The sequence below is a fragment of the Nyctereutes procyonoides genome, unplaced genomic scaffold (assembly GCF_905146905.1).
Source record: "Nyctereutes procyonoides isolate TBG_1078 unplaced genomic scaffold, NYPRO_anot_genome, whole genome shotgun sequence".
NCBI classification, from domain to species: Eukaryota; Metazoa; Chordata; class Mammalia; order Carnivora; family Canidae; genus Nyctereutes; species Nyctereutes procyonoides.
Window position 1 is genome coordinate 19,521,520 of NW_026575128.1, and position 24,232 is coordinate 19,545,751.

Below are 24,232 nucleotides of genomic sequence, written 5' to 3' on the forward strand. Positions count from 1 at the left end.
GGGAGAGCAAAGTCAACTATCAGCTTTCCCAGCCTTTCTAGGCACTGCACAAGGGACCTACTTTCATTTCACCCCAAGTGGAGACTGGCGAAGCTGAAACATATAGGCATGGCTAGGACCATGGAAGAAAAACAAGGGCTACCATTAGCAGCCATATAGTGGGAACAATGACAGTTCCCAGTAACCTGCTCTGCAGAGGGCACTGGAAACTTTATCCATTGATAAGAACAACAGCCAAGGCACCTGGATGGCTCGTCAGTTAGGCGTCCAATCTTTTATGTCAGCTCAAGTCTGATCTCAGGGTCATGAGGTCAAGCCCCGCACTGGGCTTTAAACTGGGTGTGGAGCCTATTTTTAAAAAAAATAAAAGACAAGAAAAGACCAAACCAGACCAAAGCCAGCACAGACATCTACATATTTCACTAGCTTTTTGCCCAACAGGTATTTGAGTTCACAGACACCAGCTGCCTGAGTCTCCCACATATATTCCTTCCTCTCACCTGCCCCCTTGGTCTGGGAATTACCCCAGCAGCCAGTCCAGGCATCTGTGGCTGCTGAGTTCAAAATACCAGCCTCATAGCTGACCTCCACTGATATGCATATGCTCAGCTGAGCCCATCCAGTTGTGTACTTGCATGCCACTGACCTGACATCTGGTACCAGCTTCCCTTGTCACATGTATATACGTGCACATTTTGCGAAAGACTGCAACCAAAGAGGAGAAGAAGAGCACACCAACAGCCAAGGCTATCATAGCTTCTTCTGGGTCCAGATCAGGCCCTATCTTCTGTCACTGGCCTATACTACTAAATCACTTGCAGCTAGCCCCTTGAGCTGTGTACTTGCACATGCTGGCCCAACCCCATCACTGTCCTCCACTGTCATGCAACTCATAGCAAGGTACAGCAAGCACAACAGTGCACACCTACAGCCAAGGCCCTGCAGCTGTCTACATGCCCTCAGCCCCACCATTACATGTGTGTTTGCAACCACACCTGCCAGTAGCTGCACCTGTAACTGGTCTTTGCAGCGGAGTATGTGAACATCACAAGTTCCAGCCACTACCACTGCTTGCCCTGGACCCTAACTCCTGAACCTGGAGGTGCTGAAGACTTCAACAGTCCTCAAAGATGCTGCAGATCCTCCACAATGCTAGACAAAAAACACACATTTGTTGAAGCTGTGGACCTCAATGGCTTTAACCAATGAGCCACAACAGCCACTGAGGACCCAGTGCTGCCACATGGGTCTTGCCATGCTGCCACATGCCCCTCCATTGGTACCCTGTACCACTAGACTCAGGGATACAACATACTCTAGCATGCCCCATCTGTAGATGAATGTCTTCCCTTACTGAAATCAGTCTATAAAGTCAAGAAGGGGTGACTGATTCTTCAAATGCACAGACACAATGCTACAAGGCTCACAAAATATCAAGAAAACATAGCTCAAAGGAATATAGTAAACCTCCAAAATAACTAACTAACCCTAAAGAAATGGAGATCCAGAAATTGCCCAAAAAAGTATTCAAAGTAATCATTCTGAAGATGCTCAGAAAGCTACAAAAGAACACAGGAAAACAATTTAACAATACCAGAAAAATAATATAAGAAGATGAAAAGTTCAGCAAAGAGACAGAAAACAAAAGAACAAATAAATTTTAGAACTGAAGAATACGATAAGTAATCTGAAAAATTCATCAAGGAAAAGAAATAATCAGTGAGGGGGACCCCTGGGTGGCGCAGCGGTTTGGCGCCTGCCTTTGGCCCAGGGTGCGATCCTGGAGACCCAGGATCGAATCCCACGTCAGGCTCCCGGTGCATGGAGCCTGCTTCTCCCTCTGCCTATGTCTCTGCCTCTCTCTCTTTCTCTCTCTGTGACTATCATAAAAAAAAAAAAGAAATAATCAGTGTGCTTGAAGACAGATCTTTTGAAATTAACCAGTCAGAAAAATAAATAAATAAAAAGGCAAGCAGAAATCTATTGATCTTGTAAGACAACACTAAGAGAAGCAAGGTATACATTATGGGAGTCCACAAAAGAGAAATAGGAGAGAATAGAGTAGAAAGTTCATTTACAGAAATAGTGGCTGAGAACTTCTCAAACTTGGGAGATAGATGTATCTGGACATCAGAGTTCATGAAGCTAATAGATCACTCACAGTTTCAATCCAATTTTCCAAAACACATTCTAATAAAAATGGCTTAAAATCAAAGAGAATTTTAAAAGAGCAAGAGAAGACAAATTCTTGCATATAAGGGAACCCCCACATTTATCAGTGGATTTCTCTGCAGAGATCTTGCAGGCCAGGAGAGAACAGTGTGATATATTTAAAAATGGAAAGAAATTGCCAACCAAGAATGTTTTACCCAGCACAGTTGTCCTTCAGAAATGAAAGCAAGATGAAGACCTTCCCAAACAAAGGCTGAGGAAGTTCTTCAGCACTAGACTTGCCTTACAAGAAATGCTCAAAGGAGTTCTTCAAGCTGAAGCTAAAGGACACTAACTAGTAACATGAAAACTTACAAAAACAAATAGCACATTGGTAAAGGCAAGTAAGCAGTCTAATCCAGAATACTCTAATACTGGAATATAGTGGTGTGTTAACTCTAGTATAAAGGTTGAAAGACAAAAAGTTAGAGCTATAATAATTTTTAAGTTGATATACAATATAAAAAGATGTAAATTGTGACATCAAAGACACAAAGTGTGAAGGAGAGGAATGAAAGAGCAGTTTGTTTGTTTGACTTTTATGAGACCAAAGTTAAGTTGTGATCAGCTTAAAATAGACTGTTATATCCATAAGATATTTCAAAATAACCAAAAACAGGGTAACCAAAATCAAAAACTTAAAGTATACACAAAATAAAGAGAAGGCAATCAAAGTGTACCACTACAGAAAATCACCAATTCAAAAAGAAAGAAAACAAGAGATGAAGAAAGGAGCAAAAAAACCATAAAACAGACAGAAAACAGTAAGACAACAATAGTAAGTACTTACTTATCATTAATTACTTTAAATATAAATAGATCAAACACTCCAATGAAAAAGCATTGAATGGCTGAATAGATTTAAAAAAAAAAAAATGACCCAACTAAATGCTGCTACAAGAGACTCATTTCAGCTTCAAGTAAACACATAAGCTCAAGGAGAAGGGATGGAAAAACATTTCATGCAAATGGAAACAAAAAGAGAGCTAGGGTAGCTATAGTCATACCAGACAGAATAGACTTGAAGTAAAAAGTGGTAACAAGAGACAAAAAAGGTCATTATATAATAAAAAGGGGTCATCATGAGGATATAACAATTATAAATATATATGCACCCACCACTGAAGAAACTAAATGTATTAAGCAAATACCAACAGATCTGAAGAGATAACAAACAGGGAGCAATACAACAATAGGAAGGGTCCTCAAAACCCCACTATCAAAAATGGATAAATCACCAAGAAAAAAAAAATCAATAAGGAAACACTATACTTTAGAAGAAATGGACCTAACAGACATATACAGAACATTCCACCCAACAGCAATAGGATTCACATTTTCCTCAAGTGCACATGGTATATTCTCCAGGATAAATTATATGTTAGGTTACAAAACAAGTCTTAGCAAATTTTAAAGAACTGAAATCATGGTACTATCTCTTCTAATCACAAAAGTATGAAACTGAAATCAATAATAAGAAAAGTGGAAAATTCACAAATATGTGGAATAAACAACACATTGCTGAACAACCAAAGAGTCAAAGAGGAATAGAGAAACAAAGAAATATCTTGAAATAAATTAAAATGTAAATACAACATACCAAAATGTATGTAATGCAGCAAAAAAGTTTATAGTGATAAATGCTTAAATTAAGAAAAAGGAAAGATCTCAAACAATCTAACTTTACCTTCAAAGAATGAAAAAAACAAGAACTAAGCCCAAAGTTAGCAGAAGGAAGAAGCTAAAGATCAGAGATCAAATCATAAGAGACTATGAGGAACAATTATACATCAACAAATCGAACAACCTTTAAGAAATGGACCAATTCCTAGAAGCATACAATCTACCAAGTCCAAATCATAAAGAAATAAATCTGAGCAGACCAAATAACAAGGAGATTGAATCAATAATCAAACACCCCCAATAAAGAAAAGCTTAGGACCAGATGCCTATATGGGTAAATTCTACCCAATTTTTAAAGAATTAACACCAATTCTTCTCAAACTCTTCCAAAAAACTAAAGAGAAGGGAACACTTCCAAACTCATTTAATGTGGTTAGAATTATCCTGATAACAAAGATACTACAAGAAAACAGGCTAATATCCTGATGACTATAGACACAAAAATCCTCAACAAACTAGTAAACAGAATTCAATAGTACATTAAGCAGATCATACACAATCATCAAATAGGATTTTTCCCTAGTATTCAAGGATATGCAAAACAATAAATGTGAAATGTTGCATTACTAAAATGAAGGACAAAAATCATCATCTCAATAGCAACAGAAAAAGCATTTAGCAAAATTGAATATCCTTTCATAATTACTTGAAAAAAATAAAAGCTCAACAAATTGGGTATAAAAGGTACACATCGCAACATAAAGGTCACATACGAAAAACCAAGAGCTAACATATTCGGTAGTGAAAGACTGAAAGCTTTCCTTACAAGATCAGAAAAAAGACAAGGGTATTCATTCTCACGACTTCTATTTGACATAGTATTGGAAGTCCCAGCTAGAGCAAGAAAAAGAAATAAAAGGCATCCAAATTGGAAAAGAAAAAGTGTCTTTGTCGGCTGATAACATAATCTTGTATACAGAAAATCCTAAACACTCTAGTGTTTAATAAACAAAGTCAGTAAAATTGCAGGATAGAAAAGTCAATCTACAAAAATCAGCTGGATTTCTATAGTTCAATAAACTATCTGAAAAAGAAACGAAGAAAGCAATCCCATTTACAATAGCATCAAAAAGAACAAATGCTTAAGAATAATTTTTTTTAAAGAATTGGCTTTTTTTTTTCAAGTGAGCTCTATGTCAAAAGTGGTGCGTGAATTCATGACCCCAAAGTTAAGAGTCATATATGCTCTACTGACTGAGCCAGCCACGTACCCCATTTAGGAATAAACCAAGGGAAAAAAAAAAAAAAAGAATAAACCAAGGAAGTGAAAGCTCTAAATACTGAACACTATAAGACGCCAAAGAAAGAAATCAAACAAGACACAAAAAAGGTAGACATTTCATGTTCAAGGATCAGAAGACAATGTTGTATATGTCCATACTATCCAAAATCATCATTGATTCAGTGCAATCCCTACCATTATTTCAAAGGCACATTTCACAAAAATAGAAAAACAATCCCAAAATTTATATGGAAATACAAAAGACCCCAAATAGTCAAAACAATCTTCAGAGGGAAGATCAAAGTTTGGAGGTACCAAATTCCTCTTTTCAAATTATATTACAAAGCAACAGTAATCAAAACAATATGGTCCTGGGCATAAAAATGGATATAGACCAATGGAACAGAACAGAGAACTCAGCAATAAATTCACACGTATATGGTCAACTAATATTTGACAAGAGAGCCAAAAATATTCAGTGGGAAAAAAATAGTTCTTTCAGTAAATGATGATGGGAAAACTGGAGTCAAAAGAATGAGGGGATCCCTGGGTGGCTCGGCAGTTTGGCGCCTGCCTTTGGCCCAGGGCGCGATCCTGGAGTCCCGGGATCGAGTCCCGCCTCGGGCTCCCTGCATGGAGCCTGCTTCTCCCTCTGCCTGTGTCTCTGACTCTGTCTCTCTCTTTGTCTATCATGAATAAATAAATAAATATTTAAAAAGAAAAAAAAGAATGAAACTGGATCCCTATCTCACACCAGACACTCAACTCAAAATGGATTAAGGACTTAAACATTTAACACCTGAAACCAAATAACTCCTAGAAGAAAACAAAAGGGAAAAGCTCCCCAATATTAGTCTTGGTATTATTTTTGGATATGTATCAAAAACACAAGCAACAAAAGCAAAAATAAACAAGTTGGACTAAATGAAACTAAAAAGCTTCTGCATAACAAAAGAAACAATATGAAAGACAACCTACAAAATGAGAGAAAGTATTGTGAATCAGCTGTCTGATAAAGGATTAATAGCCAAAATATATAAGGAACTCATACAACTTGATAGCAAAAAAAAAAAAAAAAGGTGATTTAAAGATGGGTGGAGCACTTGAATAGACGTTTTTCTAAAAAGACATACAAATGACCAACAACTACATTAAAAGGTGTTCAACATCACTAATCACAGAGGAAATGGAAACCACAATGATACATCATCTCACACCTGTCAGAATGGCTATTATTTAAAAAAAGAGAAAGAGAGATAACAAATGTTGGTGAAGATACGCAGAAATGGGAACCCTTGTACACTGCTGCCAGGAATATAAACTATTACAGCCACTATTGAAAACAGTATGGAGATTCCTCAGGAAGTTAAAAATAGGACTACCATATGATCCAGCAATTCCATTACTGGGTATTTACCTGAAGGAAACAAAATCATTATCTTGAAGAGATATCCCATGTTCACTGTAGCATTGCTCCCATGTTCACACAGCATTATTCACAATAGGCAAGACATGGAAACAATCTAAATGTGCATCAACAGAGGACTAGAAAATGTGGTATCTGTAGTGTGTGTGGTATGTGTGTGTATAAAAATATTTATAAAATAAAATTATTCAGCCATTAAAAAAAAGAAATCCTGATATTTGCAACATGGATGGACCTTGAGGGCTTTCCCATATTGTGTATGTGAAAGCTGCTATGACAGCAGAGCTTCAATGTTCTTATCACAACAACACAACAAAATGGCAATTATGTGAGATTAAGGATGCGTTTAACACATAATTGTAGTAAACATTCTGCAGCACATACATGTATCAAATTATCACATTGTATACCTTAAACTTACACAATGTAGTATGTCATTTATTTCTTAAGGCTGGAGGGAAAAGGCATTGTTTGCTTATTTTTGAAACCTCAGCTTCTTGCACAGTACCTGGCATATTGCAAGCACTGAAAAAATAATTCACTAAATGAATAATGGAATCAAAGAAAAACCTTCTTCACAAGTAATTAAGCTACATGGTTTAAATCATTCAGTCACTTAAGGGTATAAACAAAAGGTAGAGGAAAAACAAGTATAAAACAAAGCAGTCTTCATGAGCATCTAATAATTGATCATGGCAAATCTATAAAGGCTGAAAGGTTTGGATTCAGCCAATAAATGTTAATACTGCATTATAAGATTAAATATTATGTCACCCTAGAAACTATAGCAGTCTGATGGATTTTTTTTTAACTTGTACACATTTAATTCCCCTTCCTGTAATAACATGTACCTTGATCTTCCCTTGAAAAAAGCAACCCTCCACCAACATATACAATCTTGCTTGGTACCATGCTATCTCCTAGCAAAGAATAAGCAATAACCCAAACCAAGTCAATCAGTCCCAATCTGACTCTTTGAGATATGTGAATCATGAGGAGGGTGATCACATGAATGGAAAAACAATTAGATAACTATCTAGCTTAACGGAGGCTCCACAAAGACTATCCATTGCTTCCTGCTCTCTAGATCCCTGGAGCCACTTAAAAGTGTCTGTTCTTTCTAAAACTCGGTTTTTCAACTTTTATTTCAAGAAGATGAGCTTATCATTCTGGTATATTATTTAAGTTAGCCAAAGCCTCCTACTGCTTGAACCAAAGAACCCTAAATGGACGTACTTCAGCCATGTACAACTAAAATAAGCAACCTTGAATAACAAAGTCAACTTCAAATGAATCAACAAAAGTGATAAGAATGTCACACCTGAAACATAAAACACCATACATGCTATCAAAAAAAAAGTAACAATAGTATAATATCCACCTATGTGTTTCTGCCTATGTGTTTTAATTCCATTAATAAGATCTGTCATATAAACATCATCAAGATCAGGTTTTAATCAGAATGTTAAAGAGAAAAAAACATGTTTAATCAAAAATGTGATCTCTACCTCAATTTCAGTTCAGTCTTACAACACAAAATGCTTCCTCTGGAGCTCCTGCTTCTTATTTTCTCATCCCCTATCAAATGAAGGATTTGTGGTCAACAGTATGATTAGTATTAAGAGGAGAAACATATCTAAAAATATATATTTGAGCAGCTGACCGACAGTTCCATTTGTCTGACTGATCTTATAATCTACGCAGTCTTTCAGAAGTAAATAACCGGAGTGGAAACAAAGTGTATGACCAATCTTCCTAAGGCCCTCGACCATAATCAACCCAACTCAACAATGAAAGGGGGAAGCTGTAACTCCACTTCTATCTCATTATCTATCTGGTTTCTAAAATTCTAAGTTGTGTCAAGAAGAGCAAAGCTTAGACATATCTTTCAAAGGATAAAAGTGATTTCCATAGGAAGAAAAAATACACACATATTTCTACCATAGCCTAGGACCTATAATTCACAAGAACAAGTTAATTAAAATGCAAAATCAAGACTCATCAACACCTCTCAATATGTGAGAAGTAAAGAAAAAAGGATACAGAATAAGCAAGATAAAATCCCCAAGGACAAAAAAAAAAAAAAAAAGGTGAGGGAGAGAGACAAATGAAACAAAATAGTGACAGAAATCAATACATAATTGAATGTTACATTTATCTTTTCTCCTATTATTTTTATTCTAAAGTAAAGCAGTTTTTAAAAAAAATGAAAGCATCTGGACACTATTTTGAAACCACAAATAGTATTCATTTTTTTACTTCCATTTACATGTAGTTAAGCTAAATTAAATGCAATCTGTATCTAACATTTTTCTTCAATTCAACATGTTCCCACTTAGACATCCTTTAGTTTTGGCAACTCCCATTAGTGTTTCTCAAATATTCATGCAAAAGACTGCTTTAGGCAAAGCTATTTTGTTAGAGAGAGACAGGAGAAGGGGGAAAAAACTCATGATTTTAAAGTAACTGGAAAGGGTTACAATTTCCTTTCCCAACCAATTTCATATTTGGTATTTTAACACTTGGCTTCAGACTGAGTGACTCAGGGGTTGAGTCGCTGCCTTCAGCTCAGGGCATGATCCCAGATCTGGGATCAGTCCCCCCCAACCTCATCGGGCTCCCTGCGGGGAGCCTGCTTCTCCCTCTGCCTGTCTCTGCCCCCCCCCCCCGTGCCTCTCATGAATAAATAAAATCTAAAAAAAAAAAAAAAACCAAACACTTGGCTTCTAACACACACTTTTGCTACTGCAGACTCTATATTTACTGACCTCCTTCAAACTCACATAGATGGACCACTAACACCCAGTGTTGCTCACTACCAATGATTCTGAGGAAAAGGAAGAAGAACATCAGCGGCTGTCCAGTTCCTTCTGGCCAGCTGAAAGCACTTAGGATCCTCCTTAAAACAAACAATATCTTCCCTGGAAAATAAGCACAAAGCCCTGTTGGTGGTAACATTTTGAAAACATTAACTAGCATAACATACTAACAAAACATAAACAAAACAAGTAAATGAAAACAAAAATCACCATGTACACAAACACAAGCAGTGAGGGCAAGAGACTTTTTTTATATTTTCAAAATGATTTTGGGTTAGGAAATTTATACTACCTCCAAAACTTACTATAAAAATAAAACAAAGGGGCATGATATTGACATACCATAATATACCAGTGGAACAAAACAGAAAGTCGTGAAATGGACCTCACATCCATGGTCAATTAATTTGCAACAGAAGTGCCAAGGAAATGCAGTAAAAAGGAAAATATTTTAAATAAAAACTTCATTAAAAGAAAAAAAAAACCCTGACTCTTATACTAAACACAAAAATTAACTCAAAATGAATCACAGAATAGAAAAGCCAACATAAATATTTCAATATAAAATTTACAGAATAAAATAGGAGAGAAAATCTTCACAAATTTGGAGTAGGCAACATTTCTTAGGAGACTAAAAAACACAAGTCATAAAAGAAAAATCTGGCATGCTAGAATCAATAAAAATTAAAAGGTTCCTTCAAAATAAAAAGGTAAGCCACAGACTAGAAGAAAACACACATAATACATTTGACAAAGAACTAGGATCCAGAATATATGAAGAACTCTTAAAAGTCAATAATAAGAAAAAGCAAAAGTTTTTAAACAGACAAAAGATTTAAACAATTTACCAAAAAAAAAATTGTAATACAAATGACCAATGAATCCATGAAAAGATGCTTAATATACCACTGGTCATCAGTAAAATGCAAGTGAAAAACCAAGGTGAGATATTACTACACAACCACTAGAAAACGCTAAAATTTTTTAAACTGTTGACAAGGAAGAGAAGCAACTGGAACTCTCACATAATGTTGCTGGAAATGGAAAACATTAGAACCATTCCTAGGTATTTCCCACTTCCAGGGAAATGGAAATATGTCCACATGAAGACTTGCATATGCATTTTTCATGGCAATGTTATTTGTAATAGCCAAGTCAGATATCTACCAACAGGTGAATGAATAAACAAATTGTACCACATTTAATACATACATAAAATGCAATACTATCCAGCAATAAAAAGGAACAGTCTCAAAAACAGGCTGTGCAAAAGTCACACAAGAGTACATATTCTATGATTTCATTTATATGAAATTCTAGAACAGACAAAAAACAATGTGTAGCAGATAGAGCTCAGATTAGCTGTTGCCTGGAGAAGATCTAGGACAGTGGGAGAGTGGAGAACGGCAAATATTAAGTAGGAAGAGAGCACAAGGGGTTTGGGCACTGATAAAAATGTTCTATATCTTGATCATAGTAATAGTTACATGGGTCAAAATGCATCAAATTATTGGGCAGCTCAGGTGGCTCAGCGGTTTAGTGCCGCCTTCAGCCCAGGGCACGATCCTGGAGACCTGGGATCGAGTCCCATGTCGGGCTTCCTGCATGGAGCCTGCTTCTCCCTCTGCCTGTGTCTCTGCCTCTCTCTCAGTCTCTATGTCTCTCATGAATAAATAAGTAAAATTTAAAAAAAAATTTTAATGCATCAAATTATATACATAAAATGGGTGCATTTTATTCCATGCAAATTGTATCAAAATAGTGTTTGGTTTGTTTTTTTCTTAATGTGCTGTTGGTAGGTTAAGTGATAGAGGACAAGAAAGGAAAGACTACAGAAATAGATTAGCAGAATGATGTAAAAAAGAAATTTTTTTAATTGATAGGAAAAGTTCAAATTCTAGCACAGCTAAAACTAAGAATGTAACGGAAATTATTTAATCTGTAAATGCACATAACTCCTAGGATAGATGTGAAAATTAAATGGGATAGTTAACACTATACCTGGTACACATCACAGAAACAACTCAGATTGGTTGACTCTGTATCTATCCATGTTAAGTGTTAAGGTAAAATCAAGAAAATAAGTAAGGTACATGGAGTAAACCATCAAAGAACTTTTAGAGGAAATAATTTTAGATGCTAATTTTAAAAGGAGAAAAGGAAGGAGGGCATTGCTGGTGGAGGGAATGGTAATCTGTAGAAGAACGGAGGCGGCAAGGAGCAAGTTGCATGCAGAAGATGGAAAAATTAGCATGCCTGTGGCAGCAAGTCCATATACGGGAATAGAAAAAAAAAAAGCAGGGTAACCTTCCCATCCGACATAAATATTCATTTCAATTTTACAGTAGGATCCAGAATAGTAACTTCATCCAGTTGATGCTATGACACAACACAAATAAACTCAATTTCACAAGAAACATAAATTTGACTATTTAAAATAAGAAAAAAGAAAAAGTTCTGTCTTTCTGTTGAAAAAATATGAATGATTACACTCATCAGCTTCAGTCTCTTGGAGGTTAGCCATAGTTCCTTCCCTAAAGAAAAAATAATTATTAAAATATAATTATAGCAAAGCAACATATGGACTTGCTGTGCAGCTGTCATTGCACTCCTAAAATTATGAAAGCTCCACTTTCCAGAATCTAAAATCTGTAAGTGATCACTTTGAAAAACAAGATATAAAATATCTCCTCAAAAGAACTAATCAGCTACAACAAAAATGATCTCATGGCATGCTACTTAATGTAAGAATACCAGAGTTCCATTTCCAGAGACCTGAAGTGACCAAGATCAGGATTCTTGAGCATTTATAATTTTGAAGTGTCATTACATGTATGCATTTAAATGTGTTTAATAAAAGAATGTAGGATTAGCATTCTTGTAGCATTCAAACTAACTTAAATCCTTATTAAGATTTTATATGTTCAGGGACCCCTGGGTGGCGCAGCGGTTTGGTGCCTGCCTTTGGCCTGGGGCGTGATCCTGGAGACCCAGGATCGAATCCCATGTCGGGCTCCTGGTACATGGAGCCTGCTTCTCCCTCTGCCTGTGTCTCTGCCTCTCTCTCTCTCTATCATAAATAAATAAAAATTAAAAATATATATATATTATTCTCTTTAGCTATCACTAAGAAAATAGAATGTTCACGTTATGTCAGATACATGACTTGCCTAAAACCTCCAATAATTCTAAAAACATCTATTTCAGGATGGCATTTATTCCTGATTACTAGCTAAAGTGCTATCAACATTTTCCCAGTCTGCCTATTTGAAATTACTGGCTTCTTAATCCTTTGTGGTTTGGGAAGAGTCATTATTTATTAAATAAATAAAAAAATTTAAAAAAAAAGATTTTATATGTTCAGCAAAGTAACTCCTTTCTATATTTTATACATAAAACAGTTAAGTGTCATTTCAATGTTTTAATTCTGGAAAGAGACAGTCAAGATTGCTAATTTAGTTCCCAGAATGACAGAAATGTACAGAAATACAGAAACAGAATGAGATGCACAATGAAAGAAGAAATATTAAAGGGCAATAATACTAACCTTTAAACAGATTAGCAGCAATATAGCTATGGTGAGGACAACAAAACTACAGTATTAAATTAACTTGTCTCTTGTTGAGGAAGGACGTAAAGTAGGGACAGTCAGCTAACACAAGGTTTCATCTGCTCCGTTTACACCAAAGCAATATCCAATTAGATGCCGTGGCTCAGAGTAGAACATGTAGAGACTAAAGAATCTACCTTTGCTTTCTTGGGTCTACGTGATATACAAAAATGTAATACCTGAAATAATTATGAATGCATAAAAAATTATTAATGTGTTATGTCATTCAGAATCATGATTTTCCCTTTCAATTTCCTATGATTTTATACTGTAAAATACTTTTCAAAGCATTTCATATATATACTATATACTATACTAGTATATACATTTCCTATATATATATATACTAAAAAAAGAAAAGTATTTTAAGAAACATAAATTAGGGGAAAAAAGGTTTTAACAGTAAGATTAGCAATAAAATATTAGTTAAGACCTGCCACTGTGTTTCTGATTTTTGTTGAAAGATTTTAGGAGGCCGATACTGCTAAAAATCATTCTTTTTAAAATGAGGATTGTGAAACTTTTTAAGTCAAGCACCTTCAAAATGACTAAAGAGATCTGACAACACGAGAACGGTCCCTTTAATAAGTGTACTTCAAAGGCTTTATCACTGTAAATAAATGTATTTTATGTAGTGGTAGGAAATTTGCCCATGGTGCATCTGGATTACTGAGATTAAACATTGAGGAAAAAGTCCAAAATTTAAAAGGATACGAAAGTCTCTTATAAAAAGCCCTAAGACCTACCATTAGGTAAGTGGAAGGGGAAAAAAAGTGGCCTGAATCTCTTGCTGAGGGTATAAAGTATCTTTTTGGTTACCGATCTTAGAAACATGCCACCCAACAGTGAGCTATATAGAAAAAAAGAAGTAAATTTAAATTAAAGCTCTTCCTGGGCAGCCATTGTTGGAGTCACTAGTTTTCTTAATGATTCTTATTTATACCATTTTGCGGTTTGCCTTACTAAAATCCTATTTGAGAGAAAAAACCCTTAAATTTTAAAAAAGAATTTAAGCAAAAAATCAAAAAAGGGCAGAGAAATTTAAAATGTATAAAAGTGACAAGAAAATACTAGAAAAATAAAAGCTAAAGATTAAGTACACAAAATGTTAATGGACAAACACACTATGGACAAAAAATAAGCAACTAAAAACAGGTTAAAATTAAAAGGAAATGAAATCAGCAACCTAAGACACTAAAAGCAGAGAAACAAAAACTACAAAAACTACCTTTTAATCAACATAATTTAATAATAAGAACACAAGAATGCTAATTCAAGAACTGAACACATTCACTCAAAAAAATTTTTTAAAGATTTATTTATTCATGAGGGACACAGAGAGAAAGAGGCAGAGACACAGGCAGAGGGAGAAGCAGGCTCCTCGCAGGGAGCCCCATGTGGGACTCGATCCCGGATCCTGGGATCACGCCCTGAGCCGAAGCAGACACCCAACCACTGAGCCACCCAGGCGTCCCACAGTCAAATATTCTTTAAACTAAGGGGCAGACTAAGGGTGGCTCAGTCAGTTGAGCATCCAACTGGTGGTTTCTGATTGGGTCATGGAATAGAGCCCCATGTCAGGCTCCAAGCTCAGCAAGGAGTCTGCTGGAGATTCTCTCCTTCCGCCCCTCTGCACCCACCTTTAAAAATAAATAAATAAATCTTAAAAAGAAAAGATTTCTTACACTAAGACTGCTTTGCTTTCTCAAGTGTTTCCTGAAAACAACACAGCTCCTAGCCTTATACCAATGACTCCTATTCCCAACACTCTGGCTTTTATAAGACACTTTTGCAAGAAGATGACAAATTCCTTAAAGAATGCTGAACAGTAAGCATGATGATTGGGTGTTCATACTATTGTGTGACATGTGCCTCCCTCAAACTTTGTTACCACCTTGGCACATTACCCATCTGATATGCAGAAAAAAAGAATACTGAGCAGGCTATGAGTTCCATTTGTCTTAATCTGATACTAGTACTTAGTGGGTACAACCATAGACCCACCTATAACCTACTCCCCCAAAAAAAGTGGCATAAATTTTTAGTGCAAAAACTTAATCAGTTCTGAGAAAGACTTTTGTTTCTGTTTTGCTTTGGTCTGTACTACTCTAAAAGCACCAGGTATACCTACTGAGTACACTAGTGAATAATGGGATACCATTTTGTTTTTTTGAATCTTGTTTCTAACGTGCTTCCTCCCTGAACTACTGTATTTTTAAATTGGCAAGAACTTCTCCCATGCAGTGGTCACAGGTGGGTTAAAATAATCACTTTTCATTTAAAATTTAAGGAAATATCTACCCTTTGAAATCTTAGCATTCCTAAACAAATTTTAGACCTATTACAAACCTTCAAGTCAACCACTCACCATCTCTAAATTTTACAGATGAAGAAACTAAAAACAGAAGGGCTTAAGTGACTTGCCCAATATCATGAAGCCAAAAGAAATCAGAACCCAAGTCCCTTAAATTCCAGTCAAACGTTCTAAGAACAAAATATAAAGTAAAAGGAAGGAATTATTAGGATATAGCCGTTTAGATTTAGGATGTACTGGTTGGTGAAAAGACTGCAAAACAGTATATTATACTACTAGTGGGTTGTTTTAAGAATTATACATACAAGTACCCATACAAGGCACAGGAAGTAGGGAGAAATGATACTGTGTAGACGAATAATACCAAACTGCTAGGGCTGCCTGGGTGGCTCAGCAGTTTAGCGCCACCTTCAGCCCAGGGCGTGATCCTGGAGACCCGGGCTCCCTGCATGGAGCCTGCTTCTCCCTCTGTCTGGGTTTCTGCCTCTCTGTCTCTCTCTCTCTCATGAATAAATAAATAAAATCTTAAAAAAAAAAAAACTACTAATTAAGTGGGCTATCTTAGACATATAAAGTCAGGAGTAGTAGCGGTAGAAACTATGAGTTTCTGTAGCTGCTGAATTTTATACTCAACACGTGTTGATGCAATAACCTAATTTTGTCTTACAAGAAAAATGTAGGGCACTTGGCTGGCTCAGTCAGTACAGCATGCAACTCCTGATCTTGGTTGTGAGTTGGTTTGGGAATGGAGCCTACTTAAAATTAAAAAAAAAAAATTTAAACACATAAATTTACCCTGAAAACAAAATGCATATTAAAATGGTTTAGGTTTTAATCTCTCTCTCTCCCTGCCTCTCCTCCACTCCATTTCTGTGTTAGAAATGCAAAAATTTAAATGTGCGCGCACACACACACACACACACTCCAAAGATATTACTCATGCAACTGAGGTTCACCTTCAAATTATCTTGTCTTCACATTAAATGTGGTCTTCCTTAAGAATGGCATAACATTAATATGTTAAAATAATTCCAACAACTTAAGATAACTTAAGTGAAAGGCTGAATTATAAAAATTTAAAGACATTTTCCTTTAGATTCACAGTAGTAATAAAAAGTGAATTAATGCATTTGTAATGAGTAAGAGTATCTGTCATCAAAAAAATATTTTTATATAAATGCACACTGCGAAAGTGGTTTTAATTATGTTAAAAAACATCATTCTTGGTGGGCTAATACATCTCCCCCAAGCCCCCCCACAAAGTTTAACAATTGTAGTCCTCACAAGACGGTAAAGACAATGATAAGCTTCAGCTCATTACTCCATGTAAATTATGAATTTCAGAATCAATAAGTCCAAATGATAATACTTTATTATAGTTCTCCACAGACTATTATGCTTTTATTTTATTTATTTTATTTCCCATAACTGTGGAATATTAACTATCTGTCCAAAGAGTAAGGGATGCCTTAAATAGGTAAATTATATTTCCTTCACTCCTCTCCCCATTTCTTTTTCAATCTGTTGACACTGATGCCCACCCTTGTAATTCCACTACAATTACACAAAGATCATTTATTGACAAGTTTAATGCTTATTTTGCCACACTGTTATTCAAAACTCCCTCCTGACCTTCTAATAGTCCCTCTAATCAATCTTGTTTTGGTTTCTTTCACTAGCTTCCTTCACTCTGTCTGGACTTTGAAGTGTCAGCGTTTCACTCCATTGGAGCCTCTTCTCTCTTACTTTCAACTACCACTTTCATGCAATAACCCCCTATCCATATTACCAGCATAGAACTCTCTCCTACATTCAAATCCACATGTTTAATGATTTGCAGAAGTTCAAAAACTCTTAGGATGCATAAGAACCATCTGGAGGGCTTGCTCAAAAACAGATTTCTGAGCCCCATCTCCAAAGTTTCTGATTCAGTAGGTTTGAGCAGAAACCTAAGAATCTGTGTTTCTAATTAGTTCCCAGGTGACACATACTTTGAGAATCACTAGCCTACATGATTCTCCTTTAAGATAAATTACAGATACCTTAATTTCAACACAACCTAATGGGCCTTCCAGCATCTACCCTGGCTACCTCAAAACCATTCTTCACACAGCATCCAGAGTGATAATTCTGTACCTGATCTTTTTATAATCCTTTGTTTAAAATATTCTGATGGTTTCCAAAGGATTTTAAGACAAAAATAAAAACCTTTAACATGATCTATTAAGCCTTATATGACCCAACATTGGTCTACTGCCCCACACTACTATCATTCTTTTTTTTTTTTTTTTTTAAACACTCTGGCCACAGCAAACTCTTTCAGCTCCTAGCAAAAGCCAAGTTCCTTGCTGTTCCAGGATATTCAAACAAAATGTTCTGCCAGAAATATTCTTTTTTCCTTCAGCTCAAGTCACCTTCCTTGGCTCCCCTCCCCCACTAGGTCAGCAAATTCTCATATTGCCCTATATTTCTTGCTCTTAGCACTCCCCACATGATAATTACACAGTAAATTGTGCAAGTGGTAGTCTACTGTCTATTCCCCACCTTCCCACACACACAAGCTCAAAGAGGTCACATATCTATTTAGTTCCCACTGAATTTTTAGCCTCTTGCATAGTGACCCACACTCAAATATGTTAAATTAATGGTTTTATAACATTAAATTATTTTGAAACCACAGAAGGAAAATTATTAAAAAGGAAATTGAAGCATTTTTTTACTATCCTCTAATAGCTACAAATGAGGAAGCTTCATTACATTCCACTATCTGGAAGTTTAACTAAAGAAAAATAACACCTTCAAAAGGTAAAATGAAATCTTCCTATCACAAGTTCCTATGCAACAAGACATATAGATTATTATTAACTGCACTAATAAAGTGCTGATACCAAAATGTTATCCACTAATATATAAGTGTATAAGGCAGCCAAAGGTAATTCTTTTTTTTTTTCTTTTAATTTTTATTTATTTATGATAGTCACAGAGAGAGAGAGAGAGAGAGAGAGGCAGAGACACAGGCAGAGGGAGAAACAGGCTCCACGCACCGGGAGCCCGATGTGGGACTCGATCCCGGGTCTCCAGGATCACGCCCTGGGCCAAAGGCAGGCGCCAAACCGCTGAGCCACCCAGGGATCCCCATCCCCCAGCACAAAATTTAATTTATGCGTTAACCTGCATCAAAGAGTACATCCAGGCTTAGCAAAAGTAGTTTTGCTATGGAAGTGGGATGGGGATAGCTGTAGTGGATAATCACAAGTTACATAATATTAATGTAACCAAGAACTAAATGACTATAGAAACAAATGTTCTATAGATTCTCAACTCCTTTAAAATGGAAAGTATCTGCTGTCTGTAATTCATTCATCAACTCTTTTTCTCTAATATGCATGCTAAGTCAGCATACCACTAATCTAAGTGACCAACAGAACACATATATTATGATGTAACCTTAATATAGAATTTATAGCCAAATAAAGCTTAACTCCATTCAGAAGAGTTGTTTTTAGAGGCTATTTTAAGTTGTCATCACACAAAACAATTTTGGGACTTCCTTTTTCTAATCATTTCCTTAACTACCTTGCAAGTGACATTAGGATAACAGGTTTCATCCCTTTGGTCTGCTTATTTTTAACTAAAAATGGCATTCCTCATTTTGATCCCTAATTACTGAGACTTCGTTCAGAATGACTTCCCACTTTTTCCATAGATCAGATTCATTTCCAAAAGATGTCATCTGCCACCATAGAATGTAGATTTAAAAAATGAGGGAGCACCTGGGTGGCTCGGTTGGTTAAGCATCCAACTCTTGATTTCTACTTCGGTCATGATCTCGGGGTTATGAGATTGAGTCCCACACTAGGCTCTGTGTTGGGCATGGAGCCTGCTTGAAATTCTCTCTCTCCTTCCCTCTGCCCCCTCCCTCTCTTAAAAAAAGCAATGAGGCTGAGCAAACTGAGGAAACACAGAAAGAGTAGTTCCAAAAGTATTTTTTAACAACAGTGAGACAATGTCATTGCTGAAATAAATTCAAGATAACTTTGAACACATCAATCATTTCTTAAACATATAAGTTCTAGTATATTTAAAAATTGGTTCCGTTTCTACTTTGAGCATGATTCATGGACAGGCTTGATCCATGACTTCTGGTTTTCCTGAATAACAGATGCAGTAAAACATAAGCACATTTACTATCAACTAAAGATTAAGAAACAAAACAAGTTTTAGGAAAAAAAAAAATCTGGTGGTCTACTATAAAGATATGGCTTGTGGAGTTAATATGATCTACTAAATAGAATGTGAATATAAAATGAGATAGGCCATGGTTCAACTTCTTGCTTGGTCCCTTAGTAGCTACATGACTAAGTTATTTGAACATGGAATCGATACAGCATGAATAATGTCATTGGTAAAATGAGAATAATACCATCTTCTGAGCTATTTTAGGGATTATATTATATAGTATATTGTCCGATTGCAATTCTAGCCCCTGACTCTTCAAGGACTCCTCAAAAAACCTAAAAGGCTATCTGGTCCAAGCTCTCCATTTTACTAAGACCCATGAGATTAAATGGTTTGCCAAGGTCACACGGTTACTTATTAGTAGGAAAGACAATACTTTTGGCAGGTTCCTTATTCTCTCAGTGCATCTGTTTACTAAATCACTTGGTGTTTGTAATGTTATGTTGCCCAAGCTTGTGACAGAGGGTCTCAAAGAGGGTTTCTGGGACAGTAATAAACCAAGACCACTTAAACAACAGTGCTTGCAAATATGATACTGGTAATCACACATTAATAATTTAGTCCTACATATTAAATGTCTCTCTTGGATTTTAAGTCTTTGCTCTTAAAGTTAGGTATTTCAAATTACTGCTAAAACGACTTGATTATTAAAACATAAATTTTCAGTTTCCTTGAAAGGTTCTTTTCTAAGGAAAATATGAACCTTGTCTTAAATCAGGATACTAGGAAAAAAAATGGTGTTTCTCATTTTTTAAGGATAGTAAACAGTTATAACAAACCAAAAGAGTTACCTACTTTCCTAAAAGTAAAATTAACGCCCATACTTAAAGAGTTCTTTCTCAAGGATCAAAGCTTAAAACGCAAGATCTAAAATTAATTCAAGACAATCTCAAAGAATTTTATATTGGCTTTCTTACTCAATCCCAAGAGCAGTTTCTTCATATTTTGAATCAAACTAAGAATGGCTTTCAATATGGGACATTAAAAAAAAGAGTATCTGAGTGCCTAACTCTGGAGTAGATGCTTCTGGGTTTTGAATTCTGGGTATAAATTACCACAATCGGGATCCCTGGGTGGCGCAGCGGTTTGGCACCTGCCTTTGGCCCAGGGCGCGATCCTGGAGACCCGGGATCGAATCCCACATCGGGCTCCCGGTGCATGGAGCCTGCTTCTCCCTCTGCCTGTGTCTCTGCCTCTCTCTCTCTGTGACTATCATAAATAAATAAAAATTAAAAAAATAAAATAAAATAAATTACCACAAAGTATTTATCCTCTTTAATTTATCATGTGTGTAACCAAGACACATAATTACACTTCTGCATGTCAATTGAAAAAGGACCTATGACACAATTTTTAATACTTCAAGAGTGATTACCAAAAATGTGGAACTATGGAGATAACTCATTAATATGACAACGAAAAAAATTCTTAAGAGAATTCTAAAAAAACATATTTTCTGAATTTAATTAAAATCATAATTTGCGGGCAGCCTGGGTGGCTCAGCGGCTTAGCGCCGCCTTTCAGCTCAGGTGGTGATCCTGGAGTCCCGGGATTGAGTCCCACGTCAGGCTCCCTGCATGGAGCCTGCTTCTCCCTCTGCCTGTGTCTCTGCCTCTCTCTCTCTCATGAATAAATAAATATAATAAAATCTTTTTTAAAAATCATAATTAGAGTCGCAAAATGTATCACTGATTAATTTTAACTTTTAAGTTTGAAGAGGCTAATTACTACTACCATGAATTAAGAAGCCCCAAAGATAACGAAATAAAACAAAACCCTACTCATTAAAATAATATGTTAAGTAATCAACCTTTAAATGAATCTCTATTTTTCCTCTATTTTCTTTGTCAATAATGACTATTATTTTTAATTCCTACAGCATGGTAATTAAATTCTTGGGAAAATGAAGATATAAAAACCATAATTTCCCAAACAATCAAACCTTGAGTTTCACAGAATATAAGAAAAGTTCACTAATCAGTAAATATATACCTATTGCATTAACGGAATCCTTGTAACATTGATTTCCTCTGTATTAGGCAAATAAAGAAACTATCCCAGAATCAATTTATTTTCTAAGCTACTTTAAATTTCAATTAAGAATTTACTAGATAGGTCCTATAATATCTTAAATAATCAGCCCATATCTGGGGGGTTTAATAAGCCTTCCAAATCACAACCCTTCTGACAGGATTTCAACTGCAAAGTAGTCAGCATTTCTTAAATCTGGATTGCAAAAACTTCTGATTGCAGGAGGATTATAACTCTAATCATAGACACACATTCCAGCAGTAAAAACCAGAGCTAAAGAAGAATTACGAAGTCTCATGAGAGAAGACCTAACAAGATTAATGGGGAAATGCTGCATCACCATAGAAGAGGGGGAAGAAACAGATAAATTTACCTGCCCAGGATAATTTACAATTAATCAGTGTGGTACCTAAAGATTCAGGAAAGGAGAATGTGAAATAAAAAAGAAAACAAACAGGTTAAAGAAATTTTATAAGAATGCTGGGAAATTTTTATGAATATAAAATGAAAGGAGATGAAAACTAAGGCCTTCGGTGAACCAGCTAGGCAATTCAAAGATTTAAAGATTGTAAGGCAGAAAAGGAGGAAAAGAGAAAAATATCAGTAATTGCTGAACCAAAGTAGCTGTAACAAAGCAGAGAAATAAAAAAGAATAGTATCTCACCAACTAGAAACAGTTAAACCGAAAATAAAACAAGTAAAGATATCTCAATAATTGAAATATTACAAGAGCCACATGATAAAGCTAATATGCCATTCTCTGGAGCAAAGTCACTATTTTATGTACAATTCTAAATGGTCTTACTCAGTTTCCAAGTAGCAAAGTAGAAATGGCAAGAGAATCATAATGACATGTGCAAATTGGGATACATAACAACAGAAGAGGAATCAGAAAAACTAAAACGGAAACAAGAATTCAAAAACAGTACAAGTTTCAGGATTAACTGGCATAAAGATACAAACACCTATATAAATCAATACTTTAGGAACATCACTGTATTTTAACAGTATTATGTTCCTAATTCCTATGAATCAGCCTACATTTTAAAAACAGCTCAAAAAATGAATTAAAAAAATATTTAAATAGCTCTATATATCTTAGAAGTTAAAAAAGGACTCTAACATAAAATGATAGACTATATATAAAATTTCCTTACAGTTATTCCAACTATCTCATTGAAATAAAAACAATTCACACAAAATGAAAGAAAACCGTAAGAGCAAATAAATTTAAAGCTGGAGGCAGGGGCAGAGTGTGTGTGCCTATGTATATACATATACACCGATACACACACACACACACACACACACACATTTATGGCTTGATATAACAAGCAGAAAAAACTACATATTTATTATACCCTCTAAGTGATGAAAAAGGGTGGGAATCCATATGTCTGACAGGACCCCAAAGAGGCATGACTGCAAACTAAATGATACAGCAAAGAGTGAAAACAGTAGGGCCAAAAATAGAACTAAATACTACTTGACTTTATAAAGAACTACATTACCCATCCCCTATCTCCATCTCCAAGCGGCACCAAACAAGTGACATTTGCCCCCAGGCAAAAACATACTCTGCTTTTCCCTAAGAAAAATGAATGACTAGAAGACTAAAATGGGGATGCGGGCAAAGTAATACTCTTTTCCTCTGGCATTTAGAGGGCCCACAGGCTGGAAGCTAGCTCCTCTCCCTTTTACGATAAAACAATGTTTGCTAACAGATAGGCCCTGCCCTGTACTACCTAACGCTAGCCCCTTAAGTGCTGTGTACAACTCCTATCCAAAGGAAAAACTAGGAGGATCCCTGGGTGGCTCAGTGGTTTAGTGCCTGCCTTCAGCCCGGGAGTGATCCTGGAAACCTGAGATCGAGTCCCACATCGGACTCCTGCATGGAGCCTGCTTCTCCCTCTGCCTGTGTCTCTGCCTCTCTCTGTGTGTGTCTCTCATGAATAAATAAAATAAAATCTTAAAAAAAAAAAAAAAGGAAAAACTAGTAGGGACAACAGTCCAAGGAATAGGGTGAGAGAGAGGGGAGACCCAGATCAGAAACTTCTAAAACATGAATGGACAACCAGAAAACAGAAAACACCAGGCATGTAAGGAAAACTAAGCCTGAAAAATAATAATTACAAAAACAAACACAGAAAGTGACCAGAGTGGGAAAAAGGTAATTGAGGAAACACAAGATAATATCTTTTAAAAATCTATTTTACGTATTCTAACACTAAAGACAGTATTACAATAGAGATGAATGATACAGGAAAAGAAAAAGAGAACAAGAAAATTCATAGATTACCTGCCCCCCCAAATCAACCAAAACAAGTGGAGGGGGAAAATCCCCAGAACACAGAGCAAAGAGAATCAAAAAATATGAAAAGTAAAATCAGACAAAGAGGATCAATCCAAAAGAGAAAACATCTGCCCAAATATCTGCCCACTGAAGGACAAATGGACCAAGTGAACGGAGAAGGATCTCAAAGACGGAATGGATGAGAATTTCCCGGAGTTAGAAGAATCTCACTTAGACAATAAAACCAACTGACTGCCTAGAACAAATAACCGAAACAAAAAATAAAAACCTTTATTCAGACAGAATGAAAAACAGATTATCTTCAAACACAAAAAAACTGAATTAGATGCCACAGGGCTTCTAATCAGCATCCCTATGGGCTAG

General features: G+C 35.9%; 1 protein-coding gene and 1 pseudogene across 1 annotated transcript in view; one reads left to right on the forward strand and one right to left on the reverse strand.

The window, feature by feature from the left end:
- The window catches only part of OSBPL8 (oxysterol binding protein like 8), a 146,892-nt gene that overhangs the window by 114,496 nt on the left and 8,164 nt on the right, over window positions 1-24,232 (reverse strand). The gene's annotated exons all lie outside the window — the stretch shown is intronic.
- LOC129520985 (small nucleolar RNA U13) lies at window positions 14,779-14,888 on the forward strand (annotated as a pseudogene).